Source organism: Mytilus californianus, unplaced genomic scaffold, assembly GCF_021869535.1.
Source record: "Mytilus californianus isolate M0D057914Y unplaced genomic scaffold, xbMytCali1.0.p SCAF_24, whole genome shotgun sequence".
In the NCBI taxonomy this organism is placed as follows: domain Eukaryota; kingdom Metazoa; phylum Mollusca; class Bivalvia; order Mytilida; family Mytilidae; genus Mytilus; species Mytilus californianus.
The window spans coordinates 693225-709031 of record NW_026262673.1 but is presented as its reverse complement, the minus strand read 5'-3'; positions in this window follow the sequence as shown (position 1 = coordinate 709031).

Below are 15807 nucleotides of genomic sequence, written 5' to 3'. Positions count from 1 at the left end.
GGCGGGCGGCTGGGCGGATCTACGGGCGGTTGCCGAACAGTGTCAGCACAATAACATGAAAACGCTTTTTTTTCAAATTTAAATATGTTGTTTCCTGGGACTTAATGAAGGTCTAGTTCAATTTTCAAGATATTAGTATATCTCCTTTGTGAGTTATCGCCATTTCTAATATCCAAAAGTGGAATTTTTAAATATTTTACTCTTGTTATCTTTTTTATGACTAAGCATAATGTCTTATCTCACAATAAAAATTGGAGTGACAGATTTATTTGAAAATTATCTATTTCCTAAGTGGTAGTGATTATAAGCTATATTATTAGACATTTTGAAGTTAATTACATTTAATTAGATCTGGGTTATATCTTAGCATATAATATCATTGGATTGACAGATTTATTTGAAAATTTTCTGTTTTCTGATAAGATCTGTAGGACTGTATATATAAAGTTTGAAATTTACTAGTAGGACTGTATAAATGAAATTTGAAATTTACTGTTCATTATTAGACATTTTATAGATAATTAAGTCTCCCTAAACCATATATATTCTTACCCCACCCCTTTCAATTTGAGAATGTGCTTTTATCTTGTAAACGGTTGAGATCCCCACCCCTAAACCATATATATTCTTGTATGGGACAATAAAACAAATCAAATGAAATGTTTGGGGAGTCCCTGGGTTCACCCCCACCCCCCTAGTTTTTGAAAACTTGTAAACGGTCAAAATCCCAACCCTGAAACGATATATATTCTTGTATGTGACAACAAAACAAATCAAATGAAATAAAAGGCGAGTCCCCTGGGGTCACCCCCACCCCCTCCTGTTTGAGAACTTGTAAACGGTCGAGATCCCCACCCCTAAACCATACATATTCTTGTACGGGACAATAACACAAATCAAATGAAATGTAGGGGAAGTCCATAGGGGTCACCCCCACCCCCTTCTTTTCGATAACTTGTAAACGGTCTAGATCCCCATCCCTAAACCATATATATTCTTGAATGGGACTATAAAACAAATCAAATGAAAGTAAGGGGAAATCCCCTGGGGTAACCCCCACCCCCTTCTTTTTGAAAACTTGTAAACGGTCAAGATCCCCATGCGGAAACCATATATATTCTTGTATGGGACCATAAAACAAATCAAATGAAATATAAGGCGAATCCCCTGGGGTCACCCCCACCCCCTCCTGTTTAAGAACTTGTAAACGGTCCAGATCCCTAAACCATATATATTCTTGTACAGGACAAAAAAAAACAAATCATGAAATAAATGGAGAGTCCCCTGGGGATCACCCCCCCCCCCCCCTTTTGAGAACTTGTAAACGGTCCAGATCTCCACCTCTAAACCATATAAATTCCTGTTCGTAATTTCAAGAAGATTTGAATGACACACAGGGTCAATCCATAAGCGTCACTAATGCATATCATACACCAATTTGTACTGGACATTGCCCAATGTCAAGCGACAATGGGAATGACGAATTATTGGAGCTTTGTTTGGGAGACTTCGTAACAGCATTCTGTTACAATTATTTCTTGTTACTGATAAGTTTTATAGATTTTGAAATGACATTGTATTAATGATAAAAAAAAATTCTGATAAGTTTTATAGATTTTGAAATGACATTGTATTAATGATAAATTTTTTTTTTTTGATGAAGTAAACTCCTTTAAAAACTAAGCTTATATTGTCTATTAATAAACATATATTTAGATTTCTGATTTTGGGCCCAGTTTTCAAGTTGGTCCAAATTGGGGTCCAAAATTAAACTGTTTGATTTCAACATAAATTGAATATATACAGGGTTCTTTGAAATGCTTAATCTAAACCTGTATTTCTTTTCATTATTAATAAGATAATACCACATTGAGGTCAAAAGGGTCCTAAATTACACTTTTTATTAATTTCATCAAAAATTGAATTCTTTGGTTCTTTGATATGCTGATTCTAGCAATGTTTGAGTGTTAAATCATATCTAATTTTAGAGAACTTAGTCATCACTGGTTGTTGTTATTATATTATTGATTATAATTTGAAAAATTGCATCATATCTTATTTTAGAGAACTATTTATCCAGTTTGAGTTATTTCCCTTTGCACAGAAAATATTATGGATAAATTTAACCTGTGTTTCATTTCAACATAAATTAAATATATATAGGGTTCTTTCAAATGCTGAATCTAAACCTGTATTTAAATATTAGATTTTTGGGCCCAGTTTTCAAGTAGGTCCAAATCAGGGTCCAAAATTAAACTGTTTGATTCAACAAAAAAAATATTTATGGGGTTCTTTGAAATGCTGAATCTAACCATGTATTGCGAGATTTTGGATTGTGGGCTCCTTTATCAAATTGGTCCACATTGAGGTCCAAAGGGTCTTAAATTAATCTTTTGTCTAATTTCATCAAAAATTGAATTCTTGGGTTTCTTTGATATGCTGATTCTAATATGAACTTTTTTGATATTGGACCATAATAGGTATTTAAATGTCCAATTTCAAGTATTTCAGTTCTTAAACCACATTTATTTTGTGTCACATACCTATGCTGTGTCAAAAAATTTAATCACAATCCAAATTCAGATCTGTTTTAAGCTTAAATGTAGTGTCCATACTGGCTCAACTATTCAGGGTTCGACCTCTGCAGGAAAATCTGGTTTGCTGTCACTCTGACAGCCTCTTGTTTTAGAATGTAACAGGTATAGTGATGTAAGAAAACAATATATTAAGAAATATTATTAGCATAAACCATCCATTTTTAAACTTGTACAGTTGTTGTCAGTTTACAATGTGAAAGAACTTAATAATTTAGGTAAATTTTGTTCAATATTGGGTAGGTTCATTTGGCACCTTTACAACATCCTATTATGTTTTAAACTTATCTATTTACCAAATCGTGTTAGATCCCTTCTTATGGAAAACCACTTATATTTAATGACGTAATAGTTTTGTGGAATTATTGATGTAACAAATCTGTTCAATACTGAAAAAAGCAAAAAAAAAAAAAACTGTATTTGTATGGCTGTCCATTATCTTAAAAGTTACAGTGATGTCTGCAAAACAATTGTCACAATAATTTACCTTTGTCATCTTTCTGCAAAATTGGATTTTTTTTTTATCTATTTGGTACTTTGGTTGTTTTTTTTTTCTCTTTCGTCACTTTCAGCTGTTCTTTTTTAAGCTGCATCTGTATGTCAGTGCATGATCTTTGGCAGATTCCTCTAAGGAATATGGGATTTATTAAAATTGTTATTAAAGAAAATAAAGTCTTTTACTTCAACAATGTCTGCATCTATTTAATGGGGTTTGTAAACGGATTGCTTAAGCATATGAATAAGTTCAGAGGTCATAGTAGCACATCTTCTGTATCACTAGCCTGAGCAAGTGTGTTTGAACACTGCACACGACAGGTACGTATATGACTGATCTAAATTAACTAGAATTGAATTTTTTCTGTGGAAGGTAGAAGATGTTCTCCTGGCATTCCGACTTCATCCATCATTAACAAGAGGCTCAAAACAGTCTGAACAGCTCAATGGGAAAATATTCCATTTTGATATTTGTTGTTACCAATAATGCAAACATTCATGTTTTCCTTTTTATCTTCTTCAGTGATATTTTTGTAGTTCTGGTATTTATGATAAATTTTACTATTTGCATTTTATACCTAGCAAAGTAATTAAGATAATTGGAAAAATTATAAATATTAGTAAAATCATCTTTTTAATAGATCTGTATCAATTATTCTAATCCAAGTATTTCAACTCTATTACATATTTGTGACCATAGAATAAAGCCTATTGTAATGCATGGCAGTGAAATTACATGTTTGTTTCGAAATAGCTATGCAGTCATGCCATAAAGAAAATGAATATTTATGACAGCACATTTATATCAATGATTTTTATTCAGATAAATTCAATTCAAGATATATGAAGTATATTTTAGGTGTAAATGAAAAGTCCTCTAACTTAGCTGTGCTAGGAGAACTTGGTAGATTCCCATTTACTGATTCAGTTGTATTATCAATGGTATAATATCGGTTTGGAATAAAATATATGTAACATACTTAATTGTGACTTGTGTGTATTCCTTTTAATTTTTACTGTTTAAAATTTCTTCTCTCTATTAGTTTTTTCACTCTAATAACAAAAACCTTCAAAGTTTGGAAAATATTTAAAGAACAATAACTCCAAATTTTTTTTTTAATTTATGGAGATAAACCTTTACCTGATTATCATTTTTACCATGTTTAATTTGCTCTAACTGCTTTAAGTTTTGCAATATAAATCAAAACTGCATTATATACCCCGATGTTATATATATTTAGCGACAGTGACCATGTTAACAATTAATAACAAAAAAAATGTAATTGAATAATACCTTTATCACCCGTATTCTACTCCTTGTTAGTATTTCTCTGTGATCCTCAACTGAAATAAATGTTGAATATTCAATGTTCTCAAATATCTATATAAAAACATTCAAAAATGTAGAAGAGAATAAATCAAAGACAAAATTTGTTTTTTTAAACTGAACATGACGGCTAAGAATACAATGAACAACAGATGAGATAATAGACAGGGGAGGTTCTAATATCTAATTATTTGCCTTACCCTATACTGTAAACCAAATTATTTTCGCGGATACTTTATTTCGCGTTTTACCCTTTTAGTCCACTTTGCAGCTATTTAATATCGCGATTTTGTGATTTACTTGATGTAGTTTAATATGGAATGATCCAAGTTTTACATATTCGCAATGATTTATATTTTCTACTCGCGAAAGTCGCGAACGAAAATAAGTTGGTTTACAATTACTCCTCTTTGCCATTTTGTTAAAGATACTGTTCATTGCCTTTTTTCCGCGTAAACAGGAGACAGACATATTACCTACAGAAACAAATGCATACATTTGTATTTAAGTATCAAAAGGGTTCTTTCAAAAATCATACCAGAAAAGTTTGTGGTTCTTTTGGTGGCACTCCTGCTCCCTCCATCAATAAAAAAAAGCTGTGGCCCCAAGATAAAGCCAGAGTGCTGACAACGGCATTAAACGCTCAATCGATCAACAATCCGATTCAAACTGATGAATTGATTTGTTGTTTACTTAAAACCACATTCAACAGGGACCAAGAAACATAACTGTTAAGGGATTTTACTTCACATATTTGGATTCAGCCATATACCAAAAAGCAGTATCAATGCTCAATTTAGATGTAGTTTATTTATCTGATAACCCTGAATACCATCTGGTATTCACTGAAGGGAACTCTACCAGCACAAAACATAGGAGACGTTGGTTCAGCAGCTCGTTTTCTAACCATATTAGTATTGAAAAGGTTATATAACATTAAATCAATTCACATTTATTTTTGTTTCATTAGAACTCTTTTCGAAATCAAATCCGCTGTACATCCCATTTTAACGTAAAATTGTACAATCAAACTGTTCTACTTCTCTGTTAAAAACTGGGTGGTATGTGACTGGATAGGAAAGTTCTCTTTGTTGCGATAGTTTGGCATAAATGAAAAGTTCGGGCATGAGAATTTTTCACTCTCTTTGTCGAATTTTATCCTTGGAATCAGAGTTAGTTACGGAAATCAGATTTTATTCAGTTTCCTGACTTCTGATATCGTGTCCCCAAAAAGTCGGATAAACCTTGGGCAATTCTTTAATTCTTGATTTTGAAGATATATTATTAAAAAGCAAAATGATAACATTAACCGTTACTAAGCCTTATATCTTATGATCACAATAATAAAATTTTAAATAGTGGTCATATTTGAAAAACAATCCGTTTCTCAATTAAATCCACTTCAGATCAAATATTGGCTATGTACAAAATTCCTGAAGATTTCAATTATAACATGAAACTAAGAACACTTAACTAACATGATCCTGAAGGGTTGGAAAAACACACTATATATTCTTCAAAAAAGGATCTCTCTGATTTTCTAGACAACACAACTAGGGATTACACGTCTGTTGCCTGCCCCAAATTGGCCATGTATCCATAGGACATACTGCCTATACAGTTGGGTGCAGACCAAGCATTACATAAAGTAAACGCAAGTTCACGCCGCGTGCACATATTTCGTTAGTTAACTTCAATTTTCGCGTTTACTAGTAAACGCGCGTTTACTATAATTACGTTAACGCGGTCAAAATGGAAATTTCTAATGTCTACCCGAGTAAACGGGCGTTTACTCTGTGTCCGTTTAGTCAGTAGTAAACGGGCGTTTACTTCAGATTTCACAAATTTATTTTTACGTGCACTTGAAAGTAAACGCGCGTTTACTTTTCGCGTTAACTGATTGTGTAAATTAAGAAATAAACTTCATGTTCATTTGTACATTTATTTTTATTAAAATGACTTTTATCTTTATTTAATATTTTACGTATATGTGTTTCAAACCAGAACAATTCAAAAACACTTAATTTTAATTCGAAATATTAATTTTATTAAATTACAAAAAATCAGTTCCAATAACTTTACTGCATGATTAGCGGATTTTCTATATTTTCTTTTCAAAAGTTGCATGTACAAATATCGAGGCGGATAGAAAGGTTATCCAACACATCAGAAAAATATTTCTATATGATGGGATACAAACATCATTGTTTACGTTGCTTCATTCCCCATTTTTAACTGTCTCTTCGAATTCCTAACTATCCATGCATTTAATACATTATTTTAAATCGTAATTCACCTTGTTTACCTTGGATTTACATGATTTAAGCTTCTGTTTTGCCAAATGTTCAAACGAAAATTGTACAGTGTATTGAAAGGGATATTAATAAAGTGTTGTATGAGTATGTACATTTGTACCATCTCTTCAATTTAGACAGACTTATCCATAACGATTATAAATGATATTTGGGACGTCCGAAAAATATATTCGATCTGAACATGAATGAAATATTGCCACTGGACGTTATGTACAAACAAAATCAATCAACCTACATAATATATTAACAGTATACTATTCCATGAAGAGAACTTCTCATACTTTTCATTATAAAGTACATGCATCAGTCATGTGAGTGTTGAATGATGTCGTTAAACAGTTTTGTTTAAAATATAAACCATCACAAACTACTGACATAAAAATATTACTGATTTACTATGTGACTATAAGATTTACATAATAAAGTGCTAATATGGTCAGTTTTGGTTGATGCGGACAAATAATTTAGTTATGCGAGTCAGTCTGAGGAATGAAAACTACTGATATTTGTTTACGATTCAATATTTTGAATAAAAAGAGGACATGCTGGCACTCTTAATTGATGTGAACAAAATTTTTAGTCATTATGTTCCAATATTGCTATCATTTGTATTATACAATCCATCCTTACATAAAAATATAACTCATTTACTATGTGGTTATATAGATTTACATAATAAAGTGCTAATATGGTCAGTTTTAGTTGATGCGAACAAATAACTTTATGATACGAGTCAGTCTGAGGTATGAAAACTACTGAAATTTGTTTACGATTCAATATTTTGAATAAAAAGAGGACATGCTGGTACTCTAAATTGATGCAGAAATGTTTTTGTAGTCATAATGTTCCAATATTGCTATAATTTGTTTTATGCAATCCATCCTCACATGAAAATATTACTGATTTACTATGCAACTATAAGATTTACCAGGAACATATATACTGTTCCCAGGATTTACATAATAAAATGCAAATACGGTCAGTTTTGGTTGATACGGACAAATAATTTTGTTATACGAGTCAGTCTGAGGTATGAAAACTACTGAAATTTGTTTACGATTCAATATTTTGAAGAAAATGAGGACATTCTGGCACTTTAAATTGATGCGAACAAAATTTTTTAGTCATTATGTTCCAATATTGCTATCATTTGTATTATGCAATCCATCCTTACATGAAAATACAACTCATTTACTATGTGGCTATAAAGATTTACATAATAAAGTGCTAATATGGTCAGTTTTGGTTGTTGTGGACAAATAATGTTATTATACAAGTCAGTCTGAGGTAAGAAAACTACTGAAATTTGTTTACGATTCAATATTTTGAATAAAAAGAGGACATGCTGGCACTCTTAATTGATGCGAACAAAATTTTTAGTCATTATGTTCCAATATTGCTATCATTTGTATTATACAATCCATCCTTACATGAACATATAACTCATTTACTATGTGGCTATATAGATTTACATAATAAAGTGCTAATATGGTCAGTTTTGGTTGTTGTGGACAAATAATTTTATTATACAAGTCAGTCTGAGGTAAGAAAACTACTGAAATTTGTTAACGATTCAATATTTTGAATAAAAAGAGGACATGCTGGTACTCTAAATTGATGCAGATATGTTTTTGTACTCATTATGTTCCAATATTGCCTTAAGTTGTTTTATACAATTCATCCTTACATGAAAATATTACTGATTTACTATGCGACTATAAGATTTACATAATTAAGAGATAATATGGTCATTTTTGGTTGATGCGGACAAATAATTGTGTTATACGAGTCAGTCTGAGGTATGAAAACTACTGAAATTTGTTTGCGATTCAATATTTTGAATAAAAAGAGGACATGCTGGCACTCTTAATTGATGCGAACAAAATTTTTTAGTCATTATGTTCCAATATTGCTATCATTTGTATTATACAATCCAATCTTACATGAAAAAATAAATCATTTACTATGTGGCTATATAGATTTACATAATAAAGTGCTAATATGGTCAGTTTTGGTTGATGCGGACAAATATGTTATGATACAAGTCAGTCTGAGGTATGAAAACTACTGAAATTTGTTTACGATTCAATATTTTGAATAAAAAGAGGACATGCTGGCACTCTAAATTGATGCACTAATGATTTGTAGTCATAATGTTCCAATATTGCTATCATTTGTTGTATGCAATCCATCCTTACATGAAAATATTACTGATTTACTATGCGACTATAAGATTTACATAATAAAGTGCTAAAATGGTCAGTTTTGGTTGATGCGGACAAATAATTTTGTTATGCGAGTCAGTCTGAGGTATGAAAACTACTGATATTTGTTTACGATTCAATATTTTGAATAAAAAGAGGACATGTTGGCACTCTTAATTGATGCGAACAAAATTTTTAGTCATAATGTTCCAATATTGCTATAGTTTGTATTATACAATCCATCCTTACATAAAAATATAACTCCTTTACTATGTGGCTATATAGATTTACATAATAAAATGCAAATATGGTCAGTTTTGGTTGATGCGGACAAATAATTTTGTTATACAAATCAGTCTGAGGTATGAAAACTACTGAAATTTGTTTACGATTCAATATTTTGAATAAAAAGAGGACATGGTGGCACTCTAAATTGATGCAAACAAAATTTTTTAGTCATTATGACCAATATTCCTATCATTTGTATTATACAATCCATCCTTACATGAAAATATAACTCATTTACTATGCGACTATAAAGATTTACATAATAAAGTGCTAATATAGTCAGTTTTGGTTGATGGGGACAAATAATTTTGTTATACAAGTCAGTCTGAGGTATGAAAACTACTGAAATTTGTTTACGATTCAATATTTTAAATAAAAAGAGGACATGCTGGCACTCTAAATAGATGCGAACAAAATTTTTTAGTCATTATGACCAATATTCCTATCATTTGTATTATACAATCCATCCTTACATGAAAATATAACTCATTTACTATGCGGCTATAAATATTTACATAATAGTGCTAATATGGTCAGTTTTGGTTGATGCGGACAAATATTTTATGATACGAGTCAGTCTGAGGTATAAAAACTACTGAAATTTGTTTGCGATTCAATATTTTGAATAAAAAGAGGACATGGTGGTACTCTAAATTGATGCAGAAATGTTTTTGTAGTCATTATGTTCCAATATTGCTATAATTTGATTCATGTAATCCATCCTTACAAGAAAATATTACTGATTTTCTATGCGACTATAAGATTTACATAATAAAATGCAAATATGGTCAGTTTTGGTTGATGCAGACAAATAATTTTGTTAGACGAGTCAGTCTGAGGTATGAAAACTACTGAAATTTGTTTACGATTCAATATTTTGAATAAAAAGAGGACATGCTGGCACTCTTAATTGATGCGAACAAAATTTTTTAGTCATTATGTTCCAATATTGTTATCATTTGTATTATACAATCCATCCTTACATGAAAAAATAACTCATTTACTATGGGGCTATATAGATTTACATAATAAAGTGCTAATATGGTCAGTTTTGGTTGATGGGGAAAAATAATTTTATTATACCAGTCAGTTTGAGGTAAGAAAACTACTGAAATTTGTTTACGATTCAATATTTTGAATAAAAAGAGGACATGCTGGCACTCTTAATTGATGCGAACAACATTTTTAGTCATTATGTTCCAATATTGCTATCATTTGTATTATACAATCCATCCTTACATGAACATATAACTCATTTACTATGTGGCTATATAGATTTACATAATAAAGTGCTAATATGGTCAGTTTTGGTTGTTGCTGACAAATAATTTTATTATACAAGTCAGTCTGAGGTAAGAAAACTACTTAAGTTTGTTAAGGATTCAATATTTTGAATAAAAAGAGGACTTGCTGGTACTCTAAATTGATGCAGAAATGTTTTTGTAGTCATTATGTTCCAATATTGCTATAATTTGTTTAATACAATTCATCCTTACATGAAAATATTACTGATTTACTATGCGACTATAAGATTTACATAATAAAGTGCTAATATGGTCAGTTTTGGTTGATGCAGACAAATAATTGTGTTATACGAGTCAGTCTGAGGTATGAAAACTACTGAAATTTGTTTAAGATTCAATATTTTGAATAAAAAGAAGACATGCTGGTACTTTAAATTGATGCAGAAATGTTTTTGTAGTCATTATGTTCCAATATTGCTATAATTTGTTTAATACAATTCATCCTTACATGAAAATATTACTGATTTATTATGCGACTATAAGATTTACATAATAAAGTGCTAATATGGTCAGTTTTGGTTGATGCGGACAAATAATTGTGTTATACAAGTCAGTCTGAGGTATGAAAACTACTGAAATTTGTTTACGATTCAATATTTTGAAGAAAATGAGGACATTCTGGCACTTTAAATTGATGCGAACAAAATTTTTTAGTCATTATGTTCCAATATTGCTATCATTTGTATTATGCAATCCATCCTTACATGAAAATACAACTCATTTACTATGTGGCTATAAAGATTTACAGAATAAAGTGCTAATATAGTCAGTTTTGGTTGATGGGAAAAAATAATTTTATTATACGAGTCAGTCTGAAGTAAGAAAGCTACTGAAATTTGTTTACGATTCAATATTTTGAATAAAAAGAGGACATGCTGGTACTCTTAATTGATGCAGAAATTTTTTTGTAGTCATTATGTTCCAGTATTGCTATAATTTGTTTTATACAATCCATCCTTACATGAAAATATTACTGATTTACTATGCGACTATAAGATTTACATAATAAAGTGCTAATATGGTCAGTTTTGGTGGATGCAGACAAATAATTTTGTTATACGAGTCAATCTGAGGTATGAAAACTACTGAAATTTGTGATCCATATTATAAACGGGTGGATATTGAATAAATATACCTATAATGTTCTCTTGATTGATTGATTGATTGTTGGTTGCTTAACGTCCAGTGGCAAATATTTCATGCATATTCAGGACGAGAACAAGTTCACAATAAATACAATAGGTAGATTCTGTAAAAGATTAAGGGATTAAGGTCGGAGAAATTTAGACTGCCACGGGAAATGAGGGTATATTGGATAGGGACAGAAATTTAGCCTTACAACAGGTCACCTACGGACCCCTCAAAGAGTTGTTGCAAGGGTTCTTAACGTGCAAAAAGCATGGCACTCTCTTTACACGAGGCATCGGATTTAACGTCCCCATTCTGACCGGACGTGGCTGCAAATTTGTACATCCCGCACAGCCAAACGGACGCCCCACTTTAGCACGGGTTTTACTGCCGGTCGGAGGAAGACCAATGGTGACCATACTTCTATACCCCAGTCACCCTTGGGGTTATGTTCTCTTGAAAATTTGTTTTTAATTTTTAAAATATGATATTCTTATTACAGGTAGATCAGTCAAGAAGATACACATTGTGTTGATAGGCAGACAAATGATGTCATCAACCCATGTGGCTAAACATCCTGCATGGAAAATGCAGCACAAGTAGGAGCCCTTGAGCAAACCCGTCCAATGTGCAGAAATGAAATACAAGATGTGAACCAATTGTTTGGTTAATAATTGGAACCTCTTTTATAGGATTGTTCAGTACATGCAACAAATTAGTCAATTATACCACAAGCTTTACAGTCTTATTAACGCAAATCAATGTTTTTACAATATGATATAGATCTAGAAGTTATATGTATCATTATGTAACTAGTTTTTATTTCGATAATGCTATATGCCTTTTGTATGATTTTTATATGGGATGAACTATTCAGTTGAGTGGAATCGAGTAAAACAATGGAGTGGAGACAAGAAAATTGGTTTGAAAAATTAAACAAAGCAACCATTATTCATATCATATTTCAAGTATAACTTACAATCACAAATGCAACACAATCTAGTCGACCGCCGATTTCGTAATGAAAAACTTAAAAATGGTTGATGAACACTGTCACATTTGGAGGGAGGACTTATTTTCCGTACATCAGCTCAAAGATAAAGTCAAGAAATTGAAAACGTATGTCCTACGCTAAAATATAGAAATATATGAGTATAAGTATTGATTGATTGTTGGTTGCTTAACGTCCAGTGGTAAATATGTCATGCATGTTCAGGACGAGAACAAGTTATCAATAAAAACAATAGGTAGGTCTTGTTATAGAGGCCATCCGGGATGATGGTCGGGGAAATTTGGACTGCCCCTGGAAAATGAGGGTAAATTGGATAGGGACAGAAATTTGCCTTGCAACAGGCCACCTACGGACCCCTCAAAGAGTTGTTGCAAGGGTTCTTAACGTGCAGAAATCGTGGCACTCTCTTTACACGAGTCAACGGATTTTAAATCCCCATTCTGACTGGACATGGCTGCAATCTTGTACATCCAGCACAGCCAAACGGATGCCCCACTTTAGCAAGTGTTTTACTGCCGGTCGGAAGAAGACACAGTGACCATACTTCTATTCCCCAGTCACCCTTGGGGGATGTGTAAAAGTAATAGACTGCTTCATATTTATCTTTAATTTTTTTAAATTCTATTCGATACCTTATGTATTTTTTGTTTATTGTGTACTACATTTGTAACAATTTTTTTTATATATCTTTCAGGCAGAGGAAAAGAAAGAGAAAAGACAATTTCAAATTGATCACACATCTTTCCGCCACAAGAAATACCGTCAGATCTAGTCGGCGGAGTGCTGGTGTACTGTGACCCGGATACCTAACCTATAGTATTGACGGATTTAGCAAAGTTGAAAGTTGCAATTGGCTAGCACCCTAAAGCAGCACCTTAAGATATGTTTCCAGACATCATCAACAAAGCAGACTAATTTCTTTTAAGTATATGGCAATGTTTCCAGACATCATAACAAAGCAGACTAATTTCTTTTAAGTATATGGCAAAAAACCTACCTTATCAATTGAGATAGACATAACTATAGCAACGCCTTCTGAAAAATCTAATAAAGAACTCAACAATAGAATTATGTTTTTTGTCCATCTAAACAGAAAGAAAACTCGGATAAAGCAGAAAAAATATCATGACAAAAACCGCTAGTAAAAATAAAATATAAAAATACCGAACAACATTGAAAATTCAAATCGGAAAGTCCCTTATCAAATGGCAAAACAAAAAGCTCAAACACATCAAACCAATGGAAAACAATGGTTTCCAGCAAGATCCCTGCAACTTTCTGGAAACGGTTTCTTAGAAGTTTGCAGGAATGGGCATGTTCCAGCTGCTCCAAAATAAGAAATAAGTTGAAATGCATACAGTGTGATACGGTATGACATTCTTATTTTATTTTTTAAAATTTTCATGCATATACTTTGTTATCAATAACCATTATTGCAAAAAAAATATTTCATACTTCTTGGATAGTTTTGCTGTGTTTCTGAAATTATACCAAAACTTAAATCCCCGGCAATAACCTCTCGAGACTAATATGAGTAAAGCATATTTATGGTGGTGTCAGTTAACGTTAGGGAGCTACCATTTGATTTTTATGGGGGTGGGGTGGGGGCTAGGATGAAATTTGGAAAAAATAGGCAGGACAGGAGTTTTGAGTAAAAAAAAAGGCAGGATGAGATTATTTGCCAAAAAAAAAGGCAGGATGACAATTTATGTAAAAAAAAGTCAGGATAAACTAAAAAAAAAAAAGGCAGGACCGAAAAGAGTGAAAAATATAAAAGGCAGGACCGAATAGAGGGAAAAATAAAAAGGCAGGACAAAATTTTTCATCCTAGCCCCCCCCATAAAAATCAAATGGTAGCTCCCTTACAGACAAAAAATTGTTGAAGGAAATATATGTTCTGGATATGGCATGCGGTGAAAAAACAGACATAAGCTGAAATTGGTTATCTCATTTTGTAGGACTGTAATATATATGCTACAATTCAGGACTAAGCACGAAATTTGCTTTATTAGATGTCGAAATAATGGAAGGTAGTGAAATAAGTTTAATTTATTCATCATGTTAAAAATACAAGAATATTGTACTTTCTTTTTTATTATGGTTAACAAGAGTGTTAATCTATGAATTTGGAAAGTCATAGGTCAAGGTAAATGTATAAACTTGTAGGCATATATGGAATATTATACAATAACAACCCTCTGAAAGGGCGACTTTGTTAGTCTTCTATCAGTTATTTTACAAAAAAACAAAACCTTTTGTAGATTTGTAAACTTTTCATTTCATCTCTGATTGTTGCACCAACAACTGTCTGGTTTTCAAAAATGGCACATTGAACATTTAACTCACTTTTTGCACATCATCTTTCTAACTTCACAAAAATAAATCAATATTATTGCAATTGCATACTTTTTTTCCTTCATTTTGCATTGCATATATACATTAAACTTTTAAGAGACCGGCCAGGAAATTCCGAACCATTTTTTTATTTCAGCAATTCAGATTTAATGCAATCATCTTTTCATGCTGCACTTGTTAAAGTTCTTTTATTTAATTACTTTATTTTAGTTTAAATCTCTTTACAAACCCATGAGCGGCTCTGCCAAAGGATAGTAGCCAATCTTATAATAACATTTAAATTTCTGTCTGTTTTTTAAATCTATGTTTTTGTATATTAGGAATTGTAGGCATTGCCAGCAGCCCACTCAGCATATCTTTATACTTAAATGTTATATCCATTTTACGTGACTCTGGCCCAAGACCACAATTAATGATCCCGCTTTTCGTTGTCCACGAATATAGTTCCTTTTAATTAGAGTGTATTTTTTCTTAATTTTTTTTTCTTTCCCTTCCTCACTCATTTCTTAGTTTTTTTTGGGTGGAAATAAAAGAAGAGAGGTGAAATAATCTTTTGGATGTTGTATTTTAACTGATTTTGATATGGAAAGAGTGATTAGGCCAGGTGCAAAAAGGTGATATTTACAGTTTTCGGAACATCTCTTGACTTGTCCATAGGGGTATGGATGTGTATTGGCTAAATTTGTAAGGGTCATTGGTTCAATCTTTCTGAATTTTGGATATATTTTTGGACTAGTACTATACATTATACACACAAAAGATTTGACAAAAATGCAAGGTGCAAT